This window comes from Pan troglodytes, chromosome 17 (assembly GCF_028858775.2).
Source record: "Pan troglodytes isolate AG18354 chromosome 17, NHGRI_mPanTro3-v2.0_pri, whole genome shotgun sequence".
Lineage (NCBI taxonomy): Eukaryota > Metazoa > Chordata > Mammalia > Primates > Hominidae > Pan > Pan troglodytes.
Genome location: NC_072415.2, coordinates 27,654,000 through 27,676,640, shown reverse-complemented (window position 1 = coordinate 27,676,640; position 22,641 = coordinate 27,654,000). Strand labels below are relative to the sequence as shown.

The 22,641-nt window shown below is 41.7% G+C and overlaps 1 protein-coding gene across 3 annotated transcripts in view; it reads right to left on the bottom strand.

Annotated features, from left to right (window-relative positions):
• The window catches only part of MYOM1 (myomesin 1), a 184,316-nt gene that overhangs the window by 152,494 nt on the left and 9,181 nt on the right, over positions 1 to 22,641 (bottom strand). For 2 of the 3 annotated variants that reach the window (XM_024350980.3, XM_063795530.1), the window contains one exon: positions 3,746 to 3,821. The gene's annotated coding sequence lies outside the window, so the exon portion shown is untranslated. Of the gene's footprint in view, positions 1 to 3,745; positions 3,912 to 22,641 lie in introns of those variants that run through there. The other variant, XM_024350981.3, reaches the window with a different exon arrangement.

The window sequence follows — 22,641 nt, the reverse complement described above, 5'->3', positions numbered from 1 at the left end:
ATCACTTGAGGTCAGGAGTTCAAGACCAGCCTGGCCAACATGGCGAAACCCCATCTCTACTAAAAATACAAAAATTAGCCTGGCATGGTGGTGGGCACCTGTAGTCCCAGCTACTCCGGTGGCTGAGGCAGGAGAATCACTTGAACTCAGAGGCGGAGTTTGCAGTGAGCCGAGGTTGCGCCACTGCACTCCATACTGGGCAACAGAGCAAGACTCTGTCTCAAAACGAAACAAAACAAAAAAGAAATACAGTGGTAAACAAAACAGACAAAATGCCTACTCTAATTACCTTGCACAGAACTGTACAATCTACTGCAGGAGAAAGACAATAGACAAAACAAGTAAGTCAAGTATGAGATGGGTTAATGTGCCAAGAACCAGAGAAAAACAAAGCAGGTAAGAGGGATGGATGCAATTTTCAACAGCCTCAGCAGGGATGGCTTCTCTAGACGGTAACATCTGAGCATGAGACTTTCTGGGGAAGATATTCCAGAAGGAAGACCAGAGCAAAGGCACTGAGGAATGAACATGACTATTGTGCTCCAGGAACCACTGATTGGCAGGGGTTCTGGGATGGGAGAGGTATAGAAGATGATGTCAAAGAGGTGAGCTATGTGCCTGGTGGAAGGGCCAGTAGTGTAGGGTCCTGTAGGTAGCAGTAAGGACTTCAGCTAATACTGTGAAAGGGCTGAGAGGCCATTGGAAGACTCTGAGCTGAGACTCATTCTCGCCGATGTCTGAAGATGGACTGTGGAGGGATGAGAGTGAAAGCCAGAAGACCTATGAAAGGGCTGAGTTGTATCCTCTCAAAATTCCTGTGTTGAAGCCCTAACCTCCAGTACCTCAAAATGAGACCATATATGGAGATAGGGTCCTTAAAGAGGAAGTTAAGTTAAAATTAGGCCATTAGGATGGGCCCTAATTCTATATGATGGTGTCTCTATAGGAAAAGAAAACCAAGATCCAAATATGTATATAACAGAGGGAAGGCCACGTGGAGACACAGGAAGAAGACAGCCATCCATGAGCCGAGAAGAGACCTGAGAAGAAACCACCCAGCTGACACCTTGATCTTGGACTTCCAGCCTCCAGAGTTGTAAGGTAATAAGTTTCTGTTGTTTAAGCCACCCAGTCCATGGCACTTAGCTATGATAGCCCTGGCAAAAGAATACAAAGTCCACTGCAATGGTCCAGGCTAGAGGTGACAGGGGTAGCAGCGAAAGTGTGAGAGGTGGTCAAGCTCTGCACAGGTTTTGAAGTTAGAACCAATGGCATTTGCTGAAAGTTCTGAATTAGGATGTGAAAGAAAGAGATGACTCCAAGGTTTTTGCCTGAGCAATTGAAAGACAAGTTGCTATTAACTGAGATGGGGAGGAATGTGGGAAAGTATCAGTTTGGGGTGGAAGAACAGGAGATTGGTTTCAATGCTCTACATCTGAGACGCCTGTTAGACCTCCCAGAGGAGATATTTTAAGTGGGAAGCTGGATACGTGACTCTGGAGTGCGGGAGAGAGGTCCAGGATGCAGATTTACATTTGGGAGTCAACAGCATATAGGTGGTATCGAAAGCCAAGAAAATAGGTGAGAACCATTGTACACGGAAAAGAAAGTCCTAAAAGAAAACAGATGAGGACCATTATACACAGAAAAGGAAATTACAGGCATGGTGGCTCATGCTTGTAATTCCAGCACTTTGAGAGGCCAAGGCAGGAGGATTTCCTGAGCCCAGGAGTTTGAGACCAGCCTGGGCAACGTGGTGAGACCTTGTCTCTATTATAAAAATTTAAGATAAAATAAAATAAGTAAAATAAAGTCCTAGAACTGAACCCTGGAGTATGCTAATCTTATATATAAGCTCTCTCAAATCTCACAAACATTTCAAGCAAAGGTATAGTCTCAAACCAGAAAAAAAACCAAAACAAACAAAAAAACCTGTTTGCTCTATAAGGAACATGCAGGCTTCTAGTCTCCCTACTTAAAGAGGTAAGAGAGTCGATTCCCAGGGTGGCAGCTGGCATTGTGAACTTGAGCTAGCAGTTCTACTAAAAGTCAAAGGTACGTTTGTTTAGCATAGGGTGGGGAGATGTCACATGGCCTTAGCATTCTTGAATAGTTTATCCACTGAAGCAGGCCTATCAGCCAGTTGACAACCCTGGATGAAGTAATAGTTTTATAAAATCTCCACCCCCAAGTGTTTTAATGCTGTAGAATTAGTTTTAAAGTGATCTGTTTTCTCCAAATGTCATTTTTAAAAAAATTCAAAATGAAGAATGAATCCTTCTAAACTCAGCATATTCTTTGTCAAGTTTAAAACTACTTTCTGTTTGAAAAGTCAGCATGTATTCCCCAGAGAAGAAAATTGAGCAAACTTCACTCCAGAAATATTTATCTTAGGGTTCATGGAAGATATCAGTCTACAGGGCATTTCCTAAGGGAAAAAAAATAGCTACTAGCAAGCAACTTTGCTTCAACCCTTAAATAGATGGCTATTTTCTGTTACAAAATATGGAGGATAATTACCATGTATAATTAATAACTACTAGATGAATTTTGATAAAACAAAGGGGTTAGAAAATGTTAATATAGAATTACGTTAGGCAGTTATAAAGATATTAGAGAAGTTTCTGTTATACTACATTGTAACATGGCACATGTTATTTGAATGATTTTTCAAATAAATAATAAAGAACCTTGTTATGTTATAAACTAAATTCATTCCCCAGATGACTTGAAATGCTGTTATTTTCACAAAATAAAATCTTTAAATATCTTGCCCCAATACTATTTTTTACTCTCTTTATTTCTATTTCTCCCAAATACATTTATTTTTAATAATACTTAATATTCCTCTCACATAGATAGTAAGTTACAAGTAAACAGGGTTTGACTTGAAGCCCACATTGCTGATTGTCACAGCCCTGACCTCTGGAACAAAGGTACAACCACCTCCTCTTCTTCAAGTAAGCCCTTGAAGTTAACTAAAGCCAGGATTAGCTCCAACACATGACAGCTGGAGTACGTTGGAAGGACAGATGGTTTTAGTGTCTTTTGTTTCTTTAAGACTTAAATTTTCTTTCTGAAAATAATTTGAGAATTTAGGAAGAAATACAAATTCCATAGCTGTAATTTATGATACTTTTGTGCAGGCATTAGAGGGCAAAAGCTGATGAAAACGATTCCCAGAAAAATCACTATGTGGGGCTCTATGTTGCCTCTGAAATATTACTTAACCATTTGAGGCCATATCATTGTGTGCGCTCACATTTATCCACATTGCATCGTCACAGCAAGATCCCTGAATTATAAACTAGTGACTTCAGAGTTAATTTTCCTTCTTTCGGTCTAATTTGTAACCAGGGAGCATTGTATGGCACATGCAGGATTGAAAATGCAGGGCCTCCTGTCTCTCATCCATTTCAGATTTCAACCAAACCGTACTTGGAAATAGCATTAAACACACGCTTACAGTTCAATCCGAGGCAAATATGACCTCCTTACAGTTCCAGGAACAGCAGCTTAATTTCAGAAGAATACAGTGATGTGAGAGAAGAGCTGTGCCAGCCCGACTGGCACCCGGCTGTTCTGGTTTCCCTCCCTGGAGCTTCACTTTCCTATTTCTCTGTTATTCTGACATCTCTTTGAGAAAACTGCTGAGTTCAGAAGACAGAAAGAAAGCACTTACACTGCAGTGCTGCTAAGCTCATAAGCTATCAAGTGCATTCTTCTGCTTCAGTGTCACACTTACCAGTTTCCAAAGGAGTAATGGTGGTGGAAATGTTCCGATGAGGCCGAGGAGCTGGATGAGAGAATGAAAACTCCACCTAGGTTGAATCCAAGACAATGTTAAGAGGCAGGGCTAAAGACAGGACCCTGGGGGCCAGTTCAAAAATAATGCATGTGGTCAGGCAGTCGAATGTCAGGCCACACAACCAGCCTTTTATGGCCAAGAAGGCAGATAAATATAGCAGCAGATGAGGAGGGTAGTTCCAAACCAGGAGGAGGAGAGGGGCATGGGCAGGTAGCAGCCTTAGTAATATAATTGCATAATGCCGGTCAATGGGTCTGGCCCGATTAAACCAAATATAGGATTTTTATTTGGCAACAAGAGTTATTTTCAATGTCACTTTATCAGTAGATAATTTAAAAGTGTAATGGAAAGAGTGGTTTGTGTTAACAGCTAAAAATAGGTGTAGTAATATGATTCTCAAAATGGACTTCGTGGAATTTTAATGCCAAGATATGATTCTGGGTGTGCTGTTAATAACACACGTACAGTACATTTAAAAGATACAATGTGAAAAAAGAACTTGAAGCTAACTAAAGGCAAAACAAGGAAGAAATGGGTTACACGTGGTGGCAATTTTTGCCTGACATCACAGTCACTATTTCTCTCATTTCAGGAAAATTTACAAGGTTAAGTCTTAGCTTCAAGCCTGAATATTTGATTTCCTGTTCATTAACTAAAGCCTTTTGAGATGCAACTCAATGTTTTATCTTTCCTAACTCAGAGTAGGGTCAGTCCATCTAATAAGAGATTCTCTCTTTGTTCTTTAAATGGTGTGACCAATTAAGAGGAGTTGTAACCCGGTTGTGAGAGCCTGTGTTGTGGATTCAGACCAGATCTAGATCCCACTATATTGATAGCACTTAGTAGCCATGTAATCTCTAGCAATTTATTTCTCCTTACTAAGCTTCAGGTTTTTTGTCTATAAAATGGGGATAATCGTATCCAAATTATAGGGTTGCCGTGGTGATTAAATGTGATACTGCAGACAGAGCACTTGACCTAGTGACAGTCACATAATATAGACTCAGTAAATATCAGCTATTATTACTGATACCAATAATATAAAAGCTCATTGTTAGATTATAATGTATGCAGCAGGTTGGTATTTTGATCTACTGGCCTTATGTTCTGACAGTGATATTACATCAACTGAATAAAAGTCACTTGTGTCTATCAAAATTGTTTTTCTTTTTGAGACAGGGTCTCACTCTGTTGCCCAGGCTGGAGTGCAGTGGTGCAGTCTTGGCTCACTGCAACCTCTGCCTCCCAGGCTCAAGCAATCCTCCCACCTCAGCCTCCCGAGTAGCTACAGGCGCATGCCACCACACCCGGCTAATTTTTTTTTTAACTCTTGGTAGAAATGGAGTTTCACCATGTTGCCCAGGCTGGTCTCAAACTCCTGGACTCGAGTAATCCACCTGCCTCAGTCTCACAAAGTGCTGGAATTACAGGCGTGAGCCACTGCACCCAGTCTCTATCAAGATATTGACTGAGGCAGGAGAATGGCGTGAACCCAGGAGGCGGAGCTTGCAGTGAGCTGAGATCGGGCCACTGCACTCCAGCCTGGGCGAAAGAGCAAGACTCCGTCTCAAAAAAAAAAAAAAAAAAAAAAAAAGATATTGAACAGACTCAATATTATAGTATACTTCATCATGACTTTCTTGATGATAACTACAGTTAACACTGTTGAGGACCTATCCAGTGCCAGACACTGGGATAGGCAGTTTATATACATGATCCCACTGACTTATCATACCTTGCAAGGTACAGCTTCATTAACCCGTTGAGGAAAGCAAAGCTTCCAGAAGGGAAGGCATTTGCCAAAGATCACACAGCAGGTAGATGACAGAAACGCAACTTCATTCAGAGACATTTGATTCCAAAGCCCGTGTACTTGTAGTCATGTATTGCTGGCTCCTCCAGTGGCACTTTGATAGTAAGAAACTAGATATTTTGAAATGGCAATACGGGTCTTCACTTGTAATAGACGGTTAGCTTCTGAGCTACTCAAAGTATGTAAAAGAATCTATTCCACCTAGTTCTGATCCAGGTACCTGTGAAATTCAACCTGGAATTTCTTCATATACATACCTCTGCTATTAGTAAGCATGTGGACATTTTAGCTATCTGGAAGCCATAGGCGAGTTTTCCAAGTGTTATGTTCCCCAAGCATCCATTTGTTCTCTAAATATCCAATACAGAATGCAGTGATTCTTCTCAAGTCTTATCCACCAGCCATTAGGATGATTCCTGGTGAGCTGTTTCTCTAGAGAGCATTGGTCAATTGCCCCAAATCTTCTCAAAGCAGAAAAGAGGAAAAATAAACTTATATGCTTTTTAAAAAGTGTTTTACATTAGATGATTTTCTGGGAAATTTGAAATTAACAGCTGGCTAACCACTCCATTAAGTTTTCAGGATAATCACATATCTGTAAGGGTATCATGAGTAAGTGTAATTGACCAGAGTCCACATATATAAAGGAATCATAACTAAGTTACAATAATTGATTCATATGAGCCCAAGTTTTTCTTCTTTAGTTTTATTATCCAGTACATCACCATATGTAATTTATTATGTAGCTAGTTGTAATTCAGATAAATTTGCTGTTAGAAAAACCTGAATCTAGATGATGCCACAGCAGAAAGATCACTTAGGAGATTCTGCTGGGTCTAGCTCATGCTTCTTTTGTCTAAACTTACTGTATATTTGTTTGGAATAAACTCTTGCTTTCACAGGGATCTTGAGTATCAATGAATCAATGATAATATTTTAGTTTTTCTATAGTGTGTGTGCACTTCTCTCATTTTTGTATTTTTAACAAGGATGAAAGTTCAGTAAATATTTAAATGTATTGATACTTGTAGCCAGTACATTTTGACCTAATAAATTATTGTCTGTTAATAAGATACATAAATGAAACTCTTCTTCTGTAACATTTCTTCCTTCTAATGGACAGTATTGGCACATGGTGCTCTCTATCAACATAAATGTGTACGTGTGCACATACACACATACACACACAAACAGGCATACACACACAGTTAAATGGTTGAGAGGCAGCATAGTATGATATATAGGAGGCTATGCTCTGTGTGGAACAGTCCTGGGTTCCATCCTCTGTCACCTTCTGGTTGTGACTTTAAGGATATTAATCTCTCTAAATCTCAATTTTTTTTTTTTCTTTTTGAGACAGGGTCTCTCGCTCTGTTGCTCAGGCTGGAATGCAGTGGTGCAATCTTGGCTCACTGCAACCTCGACCTCCTCAGCCTCAAGCAATTCTCCCACCTCAGCCTCCCGAGTAGGTGGGACTACAGGCACATGCCACAACACCTGGCTAATGTTTGTACTTTTGTAGAGATGGGGTTTCACCATGTTGCCCAGGATGGTCTCGAACTCCTGAGTTCAAGCAATCTGCCTGCCTTGGCCTCCCAAAGTGCTGGGATTACAGGTGTGAGCCACCATGTCTGGCTGTAAATCTCAATTTCTTAATCCATAAAATGTTTTCATGATAATCATGCATAAGATAATCAAATAAGATATTGTAAAACAGTATTACTTCCTGGCATATAGCAAATAGTCATTAAATATTAGCTACCATTACGAGGACTTATATCTCCTATTTTTGTTCATTTTTTCTTCAATGCGGATGTTTTCCACGGAAGGAAAAGCTTAAATAAATTGTTCAGTGAGCTCTTTTGAAAGCCGTAAATTTGCTGTATCCTTCCTACTTCAGTGTTGACTAATTTATAGGCAACACTAAAATAAGAAAGGTATCATATTTGGCATCTAGTCCTGTGGTTTACTGAGTAACTTTGAAAAATCATTTCACCTCTCTGAAGCTCCATTTTCTCATCTGTAAACTAAAGGGCTTAGAGCTAGATGATCACTAAGGTGCTTTCCAGCTCTAATAACCTGTGCTATCAATCCACAAAGTAACTATTCTATTCTTGCCTTGCTCATAAGCAGATTAGCAACATTCTGTGTGGAGCAATTTGTGGGAAGAATAAAACAAATCATCCCTGATCCAAAAACTCTGCTTCTACCTGCTGGCTCACATCTGAAATACTCCTCCCTGAGAGTGTCATTTTATGACTTTAATCCCTACTATGCTGAAAATAACCCAGAAAGGTATTTCAATATGTTATTGTTTCTTTTAAGTCTTTGTGTATAATGAGTAGCGGAGAGGGAGGGAAGCAGAGCCAGCGGTGAGGGTGGGAGTGGCTGGAGAGTGGGGCCTAGGACTCTTATCAGAAGCCAAATTTCATCTAGTTATTAAATGACCTAGATCTAAACTAGGTGAACTAAATCTAACATTAGATTTTTTTTTTTTGAGACACAGGCTCACTGTGTCACCCAGGCTGGAGTGCAATGGCATGATCTCAGCTCACTGCAACCTCCACCTCCCAGGTTCAAGAGATTCTCCTGCTTCAGCCTCCCGAGTAGCTGGGACTACAGGTGCCTGCCTTGTCACCCGGCTAATTTTTGTATTTTTAGTAGGTTTCGCCATGTTGGCCAGGCTGGCCTCGAACTTCTGACCTCAAGTGATCTGCCTGCCTCAGCCTCCCAAAGTTCTGGGATTACAGGCATGAGCTACTGCACCTGACATAAAATTAGATCTAGTTTGAATGTTGAGTGTATCTGGGCAATGGCAAAATTAAGGCCAATGCTGTTGACATCTTGCATCAGAATCCACAGACTGCGAGGGGCCCCTGTGAGCTCCTTTCCCAGTTTTGGAAAGGGGAAGAAGTACTGGGCTGAAAGCCCAGCCTTGGAAGAGGGCATGCCTGCCATGGTGCAGAACTGGCAGGTAAGTGGGATAGGGCCCAAGCCTTAGTCAGATCCTTGCCTATTACCCTGTCCTCTAGACTAGACTCCAGGCCATTAGGAAGCACAAACATAATTTGTTGTGAAATGCTCCACTCATGGTTATGGAAATTGAATTATTATTATTATTATTATTATTGAAATGGAGTCTCACTCTGTCGCCCAGGCTGGAATGCAGTGGCATAATCTTGGCTCACTGCAACCTCCGCCTCTTGGGTTCAAGCAATTCTCTGCCTCAGCCTCCTAAATAGCTGGGATTGCAGGCGCCCACCACCATGCCCGGCTAATTTTTTTTGTGTTTTTAGTAGAGACAGGGTTTCACCATCTTGGCCAGGTTGGTATTGAACTCCTGACCTCGTGATCCACCCAACTCGGCCTCCCAAAGTGCTGGGATTACAGGCGTGAGCCACCGTGCCCGGCCTATTATTAGTATTATTATTTATTTTATTTTATTTTATTTTATTTTATTTTGAGACGGAGTCTCGCTCTTTCACCCAGGCTGGAGTGCAGTGGCGCCATCTCAGCTCACTGCAAGCTCCACCTCCCGGGTTCACACCGTTCTTCTGCCTCAGCCTCCTGAGTAGCTGGGACTACAGGCGCCTGCCACCAGGCCCAACTAATTTTTTGTATTTTTTTTTAGTAGAGACTTTCACCGTGTTAGCCAGGATGGTCTCGATCTCCTGACCTCGTGATCTGCCCGCCTTGGCCTCCCAAAGTGCTGGGATTACAGGCATGAGCCACCGTGCCAGGCCTGGGATTACTTTTTATTCTTCATTAGTCGCCCATACTTCTCTCTCTTCTCAATTCCTTCCTGCATCAAAGAAGCTCATTTTGCCCATCTGAACCTTCTTCCCCTGTTCACAGGAGAAGGGAGGGAAGCCCTTTATTTGTTAAGGTGCACCTGCCCCTTGAATTGTTGGATAATTGAATAGAAGCTGATAAAATACTTCCCTATAAGCCAAAGGAGGGGGGTAGCAAGTGGCCTTTGTTGAAGCTCCCAATACAGAGGGGGAGGAGTGATCTTGGCCTCTTCCAGAGCCCCAGACTCCAGAACAAAGGCTTGGCACCTCTCTTCCTAGACTACTCCTTTTGGAGGTGAAGGAGGGCAGACTCAGTATGAATGGGCAGCGTCTTAAATGCCGAACATGTCCAAAGTCCAGCTGAGCCTTAGCCACATTTAATATGTCCCAAGGCCATGGAAAGTTGACTGTGGTTATGCTGATCCACACCCTCCTCCCAGCACGCCCCTTCTTCCCCCTCTCTGGTTAATGAAGAATTGTCTGCATGCTGTATTATGGCTGAGGACAAAGAACAGGTCAGGCAGCCAAGGCTGATTAATCTTTTTGCTTTCCTGTGGTCTGTCAGGAATTGGGTTGACTTAGACTGAAGTATTGCCCTTTCATCATTCACCAGTGATTGTCAGTAAATGATGTGTTTGAATTTCCAGAAATATGACACAATTTCAAAATCTTGCACTTCGAGAAGAGAGATGGCCCCATCAGTATTTTCACATAATGGCATTCGCAACTAGAACTAGAACCAAACTACTGGAGAATCAAAATTCCATTTCATGAATCTGTTCATTTGTAACCCTAATGCATACATTATGTGGCGTTTGCTGAAGACCTAAGGAACATTGTGTTCCATTCATTCGTCAGCATGAAGGGTGCACGGGTTGGAGAGTAGAAGTGCTGCAGTAAACCAGGCACTGGGATTGAGGACAGAATGTGAGCTGACGCTATGACAAAGGGAGAATGCATTCAGACAGAGCTCACTATGTCCTCTTCTGCTTCAAACCTTCCAATGGCTCCTCACTGCCTGTTCTTCCCCAGGTGGCCTCCTCAGCATGGCACGAGGGCATCTTCACCCTATGAGCCTCCATAATTCTCCAGCTCCGCCCCTCTCCATTCCCCTGCCTGCCTCCTGAGTTTCAACCACGGGTAATTCCTTGCAAGCCCTCAAACTCCAGGACTCCAGCGCCCCGGTTCCCTCACACCTGGTGCTCCTCTCAGCCCTGCCAACACACGCACACTTCCTCACTTCCTTCACCCCGCTCCTTCAACACCCCGTGCCATCTCCTTCCGGGAGACTTCCCTACTTCCACTAGGATGGGAAGTTTTTCGTGCGGTATTTACGTGTTTACTTTTCTGTCTCTGCACAATGAGTACTCACTGGTAGGAGCGGGATCTCTATGGCTAGGTGCTCCCAGTACCCAGCAAAGCTCCTGACCCACAACAGGCATTTAATAAAGAATTACTGAATGAGGAAAACTGGGAAATGTGGCAAAGGACAACTCCTCAGGACATAGGGACTCCTTAGAGATGGGGAAAAAACAAGGGCTAGGAGTCAGTGTGGCCAGGGATCAGCTGTTCAGCTGCGGGGAGGACAACTGCTGTGAGCCCCTCTTAACCTGCGTGTGAGGCTCAGGAGCTGGTGGGTAGATTCTGGGAGAGGGACAAGCCCCTAAGCCAGAAAGCTGCCTGCACGCATAGTCCAGGCCAGGGAGCTGGAGGTGAGTATTAGAAAGCAAGACCCCAAAGCCCATTTTCTAACATTTTTTGTCTCTACCTGTTTTTCTGTCTATTCATAAATAGATATCTGGAATGATAATGACTTCCAAATGATGAGATGCTTTCTCTTTCTTTCGTTTTTTTTTTTTTAACTTTCTTGTTTGTATTTTTTTTACTTGATTTTAAGATATAATTAGCATCAAGAACTGTGAAGGTATATACATACAATGGAATATTATTCAGCCTTAAAAAGGAATGAAATCCTGACACACACTACAACATGGATGAACCCTGAAGACATTATGCAAAGTGAAATAAGCCAGTCACACAAGGACAAATAGTGTATGATTCCACTTATATGAGGTACCTAGAGTAGTCGAGTTTATAGAGAAAGTAGAACAGTGGTTGCCAGGGGCTGGGGAAAGGGGGTAATGAGGAGTATAGCTTAATGGGTAGAGTTTCAACATAGGGTGATTAAAAAGCTCTACAGCAATGTGAGCCGGGCGCAGTGGCTCACACCTGTAATCCCAACACTTTGGGAGACCAAGGTGGGCGAGTCACAAGGTCAGGAGTTTGAGACCAGCCTGGCCAACATGGTGAAACCCTGTTTTTACTAAAAATACAAAACAATTAGCTGGGCATGGTGGCAGGCACCTGTAATCCCAGCTACTTGGGAGGCTGAGGCAGGAGAATCGCTTGAACCCAGCAGGCGGAGGTTGCAGTGAGCCATCGAGCCACTGCACTCTAGGCCAGGGGGCCGTACGAGACTCCATCTCAAAAAAAAATTAATTAATTTTTAAAAAGCTGTAGAGATGTGTAATGGTGATAGTTATACAACAGTGTAAATGTACTTACTGCCACTAAACTGTATCCCTAAAATGGCTAAAATGGTAAATTTAATGTTGTGTATATTTTACCACAATTTTTTAAAAAAAGAACGCAGGAGTCAGAGATTTTACCCTACTTGCAAACTAAAAAGTGAGCCTGCTACAGTTTCATGGGTGTTGACAGAAGACACAAGAAGACAAAAAGCTTTACTCCTGACAGCAAGAGCAGTGGCCGAGTGTCAGCATATTCTTCACTGGTTTGCCAGCCCCCAATCCCCATGTTCCCAAAGGACAACGTGATGAAGACCAGGTGACACCTGCAGTCACAGTGGGCTGCACTACAGAAGAAGAATCTTGACTTTAGAGCACCTGAATATTTCATCATGAGCATTCAGCATACCTGCCCTTTACTGCAGAGGGAGATATTCTTGTTACACTGGATAGTAAGCGTGTCTGCCTTTTGCTGTGGCTGGAGACACTTACTCTGTCTTCAAAGGCTGTTCACTATATGAACAGTCCTGCAGAAACAGGCTGGAACAACGGACAGCCAGATCTTCACTTGCAACATGTGCCGAAACACAAGAAACCCGCGGAGAATTGTCTCCCGACAATGACTGTGTGTTATTTTTACAAAAATCATATGGTTTTTTTTTTTCCTTTAAAAGTAAGAACCAGAATAAAGATCAGCAGATCTGAGTTTTCAGTTTCAATTCATGTCGAATTTCCTTTTAACAGTTTATAGCAATAAAATTGACACACCATAAATTAATCCATTTTAAGAGTAAAGTTCAGGGAGTTTTAGTCAATTTTTACATTGTGCAACCATCACCAAAATCCAGTTTTAAAACACTTCCATCACCCAGAAAAGTTCCTCAGGCTTGTCTGCAGTTAATCCTGGGTCTCGCGCGTGACCGAGGCCACCACTGACCTCTGTCTCTACAGTTCAGCTTTTTCTAGAAATTTCACACAAATGGAATCCTACCATATGTAGTCTTTTGTGTCTGATTTCTTTCACTTGGCGAGATGTTTTTGAGTTTCATCTGTGGTGTTGTGTGATTCAGCAGCTTGTTTCTTTTTATTGCTAAGAAGTATTTCATTGAAAGATAGACCACATTGTGTTTCTCCATTCATCAACTAATGGACATTTGCATTATGCCTAGTTTGAGGCTATTATGAATAATGCTAACTTAAATCTTAAAACTTAAACTCTATTTTTCCTTATTTAACCAAATGAAACATCAAAGCACTGACCAGGATGGGCATGGTGGTTCATGCCTGTAATCCCAGCACTTTAGGAGGCCAAGGTGGGATAATTGCTTGAGTTCAGGAGTTTAAGACCAGCCTGGGCAACATGGCAAAACCCCATCTCTACAAGAAATACAAAAAATTAGTTGGGTGTGGCTGCATGTGCCTGTAGTCCCAGCTACTTAAGAGGCTGAGGCAAGAGGATTGCTTGAGCCCAGGAGGTTGAGGCTGCAGTGAGCTATGATCATGCCACTGCCCTCCAGCCTGGGTGACAGAGTGAGACCCTGTCTCAAAAAACAAAACAAAACAAAAACTAAGGTATAGAGAAATTCAGTAATTTTCTCTAGAACACACAACTAAGAAGTATTAGAGCTAGGATTCAAATTCAGATCATTCAGATCCAGAGTTAATATGCTTAAACAGTGTGCAATAATTCCTCATAAATAAAAACAAAGCATTCCTGATAAAATTCTACAACTTTTCCGATTTCTAAAATAACGTAGATACCAGTTTTTCATGTGAGACAGGTCTACGTTTCTGAGTGTAAATGTGATTATGTTCTGTTTCCCTCTTTCTCTCATACCCCAAGAGTCCCTTTTCTTCCCTCAGTCTACACTGAAACAGAAATGAAGATGCAAGAACAAAACAAAACCACCCTTCAGACTTTGCAGTCTCAAATGCAAGCTTACAGAGCTAGCGTTTCCTATCCTGCTCATTAGGTAACACTGAGCCTTAAAGAACGAGGAAAAAGGCAGAGTAGCCACTAGAATGGGAAAGCCAGGATCGATAGAAGGGATAGGTGATCCTCAACCTGGAAGGAAAAGGACATTTGGTGGAAAGAACAGGGGAGCAGAGAGAAAGAGGATAATTTAATTTTTAAATGGCCCTTTAAACTTGGAGACATTATGCTAAGTGAAATAAGCCAGACACAAAGAACAGATAGTCGAATTTATAGAGACAGAAAGTGGAGTAATAGCAACCAGGGTCTGAGGTGGCAGGGTGGAAGGAATTAGGAGTTAGTGTTTAATGGGTATGAAGTTTCAGTTGGGGAAGATTAAAAAGTTCTGGAGATGGGTAGTGGTGATGGATGCAAACAATGTGAATGTACTTAATGCCAGAGAAACCGTATACCTAAAAATGGTTAAAGTGGTAAATTTTATGCTATACGTATTTCACCACAATTTTTAGAAATGAACTTTTGCTAGTAGTTCATCACTGCTCAGCACAGACAGCCCAGCATTCAGCAGTCCTGGACACTGATAACCTCACCCTCCACAACAGAGATGTTGGAGGAGGAGATAAGGGCACCCACGGGGATTCAACCCTTTCAGCTGGGAACAGTTGCTCTCTCTCTATGAGGGGCAGTAATGGATGCACCAGTATCGCACTTGGTTCTCACCAATGTCCTACCCTGTCCGCAGTTGTCCTTTCAATAACAATGAATGAATGTGTTGTATTGCTCTGCTATAATTTGTTACCTGGTCTCTAAGTGTTGAGCACCTGGAAATTTCCAGTCATTCACCAGGACTAGAAGCTGGAAGCAGGCATTTGGAGCATCTTTAGTTTCAACCCAGCTCTTTTATCACCTCTCTGTGACTTCTTTTGAGAGGCCTTTTTTAGCCTCTCGGGCTCTTGTTTATTCATAGTTCCCCCAATAGAGTGGGATTGGAAGAGTGGTTCTCCTTCCTGGCTATACATTAGTATCACCTGAGGAGCTTTGAAACTGTACTCAGGCCTAGGCCATATTCTAGGACAATTAACTCCATATCTCTGGCATGAGACATGAACATCAGTATTTTTTAAAAGCTCCTAAATGATTCTAACATGCAACCCAAGAGAAAAAAAAAAAAAAAAACCTCTTAGGTCTCTTTCAGTTCGAAAAGGATAAAATCCTGAATTAAAAAGAAAGCTATAAATATTTTGCACAAATAGAAGTATTCCTTTTTAACTACCTCCTTGGGAAGTATTTGCCCAGAAGGTACTATGAATTGGAGGGTATGTTTTATGAGATTGCTATTTGGAATAATTAGGCTAATGCATAATGTCATCAACCAAATATGAATGTACTCTTTCCTCATTGCCCCATCAATATTGGAATGGTTAATTTTAATTTATTTTAGCAAGTTTAACAGTAGTGAGATGTGGCCGGGTGCGGTGGCTCACGCCTGTAATCCCAGCACTTTGGGAGGTCAAGGCATGCGGATAACCTGAGGTCGAGAGTTCAAGACCAGCCTGACCAACATGGAGAAAACTTGTCTCTATTAAAAATACAAAATTAGCCAGGCGTGGTGGTGCATGCCTGTAATCCCAGCTACTCAGGAGGCTGAAGCAGGAGAATGGAGAATCAGTTGAACCCAGGAGGCGGAGGTTGCAGTGAGCCAAGATCATGCCATTGCACTCCATCCTAGGCAACAAGAGTGAAACTCCATCTCAAAAAAAAAAGAAGTGAGATATGTCTCATAGCTATCCTCAAATGCGTTTAAAAAATTATTTGTGAGGCTGAGCATGTCCTTAAATGTTATCCCACTATTTGGCTTTCCTCTTCTGTGAGGTATCTTTTTCCTGAGATCATTATTAATCTGTTAATGTGATAATAAAATAGCTACCATTAGTTGAGACCTATTGTGTGCTAGATACTATACCAGTGCTTTACAGATATTATTTTATATATTTGTTACAAAATCTCTTCAAGGCAGTTATTATTCCCAAGCCAAAATGAAAATGAGGCAGGAGAATAGGGTCTGGAGGCAGGGAACCTAAGGCCGAATTCATGCTGACTTCCCAGAACTAAATCGCAAGGAAAACCCCAACTTTCCATGCCCAGGTAACAAAAGGACCAGAGGCTAATACATTTGCAACCTCCCATTTTCTGAGTGGCAGATGAAAAATTGAAAGTGCCTCTGATTTGTCCCCTCTGGGAGACAATCAGGCTGGTTGCCGGCCAAGTTTTCATTTGCATAGTAGTATAACTTTGTAACTTCACTTCAGCCTCTGATTGGTCACTTTCTGCAACCAATCAGACCTTTGCTTAGGGTGTAACTTTGTAACCTTGCTTCAGCCTCTGATTGGCCCCCTCCTGCAATCAATCAGACTGATCTCAGGCCACTACTTCCTTTACCTAGGGTGTACACCAAGTAACCAATGGGGAACCTCTAAGAGGGTATTTAAACCCCAGAAAATTCCGTAACTGGGCTTTTGAGCCACTTACTTGGGCCGCTCCCACCATATGGAGTATACTTTCATTTTCAATAAATCTCTGCTTTTGTTGCTTCATTCTGTCCTTGCTTTGTTTGTGCATTTTGTCCAATTCTTTGTTCATGATGCCAAGAACTTGGACACCTTCCAACAGTAACAAAAAAACCAAGGCTCAGAGAGGTTAGGCAAGTACCCCAAAGTGACACAGCTACTAAATAATAGAGCTGGGATTTGAACCCAGTTCCAGCTGGCTCTCAAGCACCATTATCTTTGCTAGACAGGAAAGCACTCAATGCCTGCACTACTCATACCCCTTCCTGAGGAAAGCTGCCCTGCTGATGTTTAGAACTAGGTGACCTTGCTTTTTGATCCCAGGTGATGGGTCATTTCTGATCTAAAGGTAACAGTGAATGGCCTGGGCCAAAAAGGCGAGCCAAGCCAATCACAATCCTCCTGTGAGAATTTGAATTTGAAAAGACTGAGTGTCAATACACTTAATAGAAGGAATGAAAGTCAAAGAGGCTGAATCAAGGTATGCCACGGTTGTATTTGGAATCAGATGAGCCACAGCATGCTGAAATTATGAGGGACCGCAAACTAAAGTTAGCAGAGAAAGATGGGTGGCAGGGAGCAAACAAAACAGATGGGCTTAAAGAAGCAGAGGTGCAATTGGAGAACAAACATTTGGCCCATGAGACCCTTGAGAGAAAACCTGAAGAGCCAAGCCTTCAAACTAGCTCTGTTTTCAGCAGTAATCCGGTCATGTGTATCCCTAAAATATGCATCCTTTTTATTTTAGACAGAATTTCACTCTTGTTGCCCAGGCTGGTGTGCATTGGCGCGATCTTGGCTCGCTGCAACTTTTGCCTCCCGGGTTCAAGCGATTCTCCTGCCTCAGCCTCCCCAGTAGCTGGAACTAACTACAGGTGCGTGCCACCACGCCCAGCTAATTTTTGTATTTTTAGTACAGACGGGGTTTCACCATGTTGGCCAGGATGGTCTCGATTTCTTGACCTCATGATCTGCCAGCCTCGGCCTCCCAAAGTGCTGGGATTACAGGCATGAGCCACTGAGCCCAGCCGCATCCTTTTTTTTTTTTTTTTTTAGTTAATTGGACTGTCCCTGTTCCTTGCAATCAAACAAGCCAAAATAAAATATTCTTTCTATTAAATGTTTGCTAGTGTGGATATTAAGCTTTTACTTGTCATTTACCACAAAAAGTTTCCATTTCAGTTATTTCCTTGCTTTTTTTCATTATATTTTGACTTTTTAAAAGTAGAACCCAGCCAGGAGCAGCGACTCACACCTGTAATCCCAGCACTTTGGGAGGCTGAGGCTGGAGGATCACCTAAGGTCAGGAGTTCAAGACCAGCCTGGCCAACATGGTAAAACCCCATCTCAACTAAAAATACAAAAATTAGCGGGGCGTTGTGGCACACTCCTGTAATCCCAGCTACTCGAGAGGCTGAGGCACAAGAATTGCTTGAATCCTGGAGGTGGAGCTTGCAGTGAGCCGAGATGGTGCGTGCCATTGTACTCCAGCCTGGGCAACAGAGTAAGACTCCATCATGGAAAAAAAAAAAAAAAGAAAAAAAAAAAAGAGTAGAACGATACATCATATAATCAATAACCACTTTACCAGTCAAAAACTTAAATTCATGCAAATGATAGTAACAGAAAGCAGATCAGTGGTTGTGTGGGTCTGGGAGAGGGGACAGGTGGGAAGACTTGGGAGCAGTGGGTCACAGTGGAGCCCGAGAGCACTCTGGGGTGATGGGTATGTTACTATCTTGATTGTGATGATGGTTTCACAAGTGTATACATGTATTAAAATTTGTCACTTGGTACAGTTTAAATATGTGTAGTTTATTGTGTTCTAATAATACATTAGTTAAAGCCATTTTTAAAAATGTCTATTCTTCTTCCCAACAAGGATACTTATACAATTCTATTCAACTTATTATGCTTTATGTTCTACGCTTACCTAAAATTCACCTGCAATTGTGATATATGCTATAAGAAATTAATTATATGTTTATATTTTTCAGTTTTAATAATCTATTTTCCAACTGTATTTCACATAAATAATATGTTTCACCATTGGAAAATCATGTGTTGAGCACTGCAGTTTTAAATTTATTTCTATTAATATTTTTCATTCCTTGGCCAATTTTCCTATTTTTAAATGTAGTACAATCTGATTTGGTTTGAAATTTTGTTCCTTTGTAGTGTTTTAAAGTCATGCTAAGGCATGCACCCTAATGAGCATTTTATAATGGAAAGAGCATATAATACAAAGAATTACTGTAAGAACTAGTATAGATATATTAAAGATTTTATGCATTGTTCTCCCCTGCCTTGGACAATAGTTTTTATTGTGCCTTTATATGTAAACAAGATCTGTCTATGGCTAATCTGGCCACTTCTACTACCTATGTACCACAAAAATTTATTTTTGGACCTAGTGGACCATACAGAAGTTTGGTAACAACATTCATCTGGTTGAGTTTCAACACAGGATTACTTTCGTCATTTACCCACTTGCTAAAACTCCCTTACTTTTTCTACTACTTTTGTTCCAAAGTTCTTAAAGTTTATAGATTTAACTGAGGTTTTACTAAGCACACATGACATGGCTAGCACTCTGCAAGGTATTGAGAGTACAAACAGAGTAAGTTACTCTTGGGAAGCATGTCCCCTTACCCGCTTACTATCAGGGCTTGCTCTTTTTCCTCAAGCAAATAATGAACTGTGTAGCACATGGCAGGACACTGAATAATAGACCCTGGTAAAGCCCCTCCAAACTTAACCTATGGCTCTCTGGCCCTTCAGGGATTACTGGGTAGCACTGCCAGCCCACAGCTTTAATGCTTTACTGAATCAACACTCTGTGAGGTAATGCAAAAAGAGGTGTTATGTGTTCAATGCTGACAAATCATATGAATGGAAACTGTCCACAGATTCATCTACCATTCCTTCTCCAGAGGAAAGAAGAACTCAGTCAAAGGCCATAATACATCTACAAGTGGCTGGTAAAATAGAGGCACTGATTTCAGTAGAATTAGGCCTTGCTGGAAATTCTGCAAGAGACCATAGAGACTCTTTTTCCGGGAAGGATAACAACAAAAAAGTCAACATTTCAAGTAAATATTCCCACTCCAAATTATTAACACAGTCATTCTTATCAATAGTTAGTATGTTTCACAGATCAATATAGCACAGAGGCTGAAAGGTCAGGCTTTGAAGTTATACAGACATGCGTCACATTCCTGCCTTTTCCTCTTACCCAGAATATGACAGGTCACTAACCTTGCTAAGCTTCAGCTCACTCATCTGTAAAATGGAGGTGACAGTCATTACCTTGCAGCTAATGTTAATGAGAGATAATGTGAATAAAACACTTTGCAGAGAGCTTGGCTCATAGGACGTGCTCAATAAAGAAGGAGAAGAAGAATATAATGTTTATTATTATTGTTAAAAGTATACGTTGAAAAACTTCTACTTAGCTAATGTAAAAGAAATACATGTTTACAAGCCAGTTTGGGAAGCAAGTCAAACATACAGGAAACAGTAGAGGAAAATCCCAAATTATGTAACATTGTTCACCGTACTAGGATGTTAAGCATGACATTCCCATTATTTTAGAATTGTGGGAGCTGTCCCAAAAGCTGGAAACGTTCATTGTCAAAACATCTATACAGGACATGTTACAAGATTGTGGAATTAATCTTGTGACCCCTAGTTAATTATCCACCTCAGGAATTATAGGAGGTAAGAAGATCAATCTTTAGACCCAAGAGATTCTAGGGACACCAGCATCCAGAGTCATCTGGGGAGAGTTGCCAGCGTGCCACACCCAGCCCACACACAGTGAGGAGTGAGCGGCGATTCTCACAGCATTTTGAAGCTATTGCTGTGCCACCTTCAGCTTGCACGGTTGCTACAGGAAAGCAGGCTGCCAGCCTAATTATTGTTCCATTGAAGACACTCCCTTTTTTTCTGGCAGCTTTTACCATTTCCCTTTTACCCTGCATGTTCTGCAGCTTCATTGTGATAGAACTTACTATAGATTTTATATATTTTATTTTTCCTGCTTGATAGTCAGAGTACACTCTCCATTTGAATGAAAAATTTGGTCTCTCTTTCAGTTTCAGAAAACTCTGTCATTATCTCTTTTAATTTTTTTTTTTTTTTAGAGATGGGGGTTCACGCTGGATTGCCCAGGCTGGTCTCGAACTCCTGGCCTCAAGCAGTTCTCCCTCCTCAGCCTCCCAAAGTACTGGGATTACAGGTGTAAGCCACTGCGCCTGGCCCGACATACTTTTGATATTGTTTTTTCCATCATTCTCACTTTATCTTGTTCTGGCTTTCCTATACACAAATTTATACCATGTCATCTCAATACATCCTCCATGATTCTTGACAGCACTTCTACATTTTTTTCTTTTTGTCTCTTTGTACTGTGTTTGGGTTAAGGCCTCAGTACTTCTAATCCACTACCTCAAAATGTCCCAAATGATAACTGTCATTTCCTACCATTACCACACTCTGCCCTCCAAACTATTTCCTCCTTACTTTAGTGAGTGGCCTTACCATCTGTCAGAAATCCTGAGCTTCTCCCAGACTTACCCTCTGCTAATCCTCCATACTATTACTAGAGTGATTTTTAAATAATACGATTCTGAACATACTAATCCCATACTTAAAATGTATGCATGGCATCCCACTGACCTTTGAAACATGGCTTAGAAGTCACTGGGGACACAGTCCCTGCTTCCCTTGTTGGCCTCATGTTTCTAAATTTTCCCTTTATATTCTGCCTTCTAGCAATTCATTCATTCAAATATGCATCTTTATACATTGAATGCCTATAATGTGCCAACTACTCTTCTGGACCTTGGGATACTTTAGTAAACAAAGCAGCCAAAAGATCCTCTTCATGGAACTTAGTAGCGGAGACAGATGGTAAACAAAATGAGTAAAGTGTCTGGTGTGTTGGAAGTAATAAGTGCAATGGAAAAAATAAACCGAGAGAGGGGAACGCTGTGGGTAGAAGCTGGGTGATGGAGACTTAAAATGGAATGACCAGAGAAGGCTTTACTGAGACGGTAGTATCTTCTTGAAGATGCGAAAGAGTTGAGGGCATGAGTAGTGAAGAATCTGAAGAAAGAGCATTGAAATCAGGAACATCAAATGCAAAGGTCTTGAGGTGGAAAGTTACCTGACTTGTTCAAGAAACATTTAGGGTGTCAATATGACTGAGCAGACTGGGGAGGGCAGGAAGTAGGAGAAGAGGGTGGGGAAGTTCCCAGAACCTGAGTTATTGGGCCTTGCAGGCCATGGTAAAGCACTGGGCTTTTACTCTGAGTGAAGTAGGACACTTCACTCAGCATAGTGACGTAAGTAGAGGTGGTAGGACACTTCACTTCACCATGGAGGGTGTCAGGCAGAACAATGATGTGCTCTAGTTTATAGTTAAAGGATTACTCTGTCTGCTATGTGAAGAACAGACAATGGGAAGAAAAGGAAGTAAGAAAACTACTTAGACCTCTTTAGGAGGCTTTAACAAAAATCCAGGCTTGAGATGAAAATGACTTGCACTGGGATAGTGGCAGTAGAAGTGGCGAGACTTAATAAAATTCGGATATATTTTGAAGGACTTTGCTAATAGGCTTGTGCTAATTATGGTTTTAGGCCATGGAGATACATCTATGAACAAAGAAGACAGAAAATCCTACCAGAATTGACTGAAAAGTTGAGTGAGGGGCAGGAAAGAAAAAGAGGTGGCAAAGGTGAGTCAAAGTTTTCGGCCTGAGCAACTTAAAGGATGGAGAAGACAAACAGGATGGGCAGGTTTTGGAGGTAAAATTAGATCATTTGTGGAGTGTGAAGGTTTAGATGCCCAACAGACATCCTCATGGAGCTGTCAAGTGAGAGGTTAGATATGTGAGTCTGGAGTAAAGGTCAGAGGTCTTGGCTAGAGATACACACTTGGTGATCGGTGTATGAGTGGTATTTAAAGCTATGAGAGTGGATGAGGTCAGCTCAAAAGGACGGCTGACAGAAAAGAGAAGAGATCCAAGCACTGAATCCTAGGCTACTCCATGTGATTAGCGAAATTAGGAGGAATTGGCAAAGGAGACTGAAGAGTAACCACAAATGAAGGCAGAAACCAGGACAGTGTGGCATCCTGGAAGCCAGAGAAGAAGGTATTTCAAAGGTGAGGGAGTGAGCACCTTTTCTAATACTATT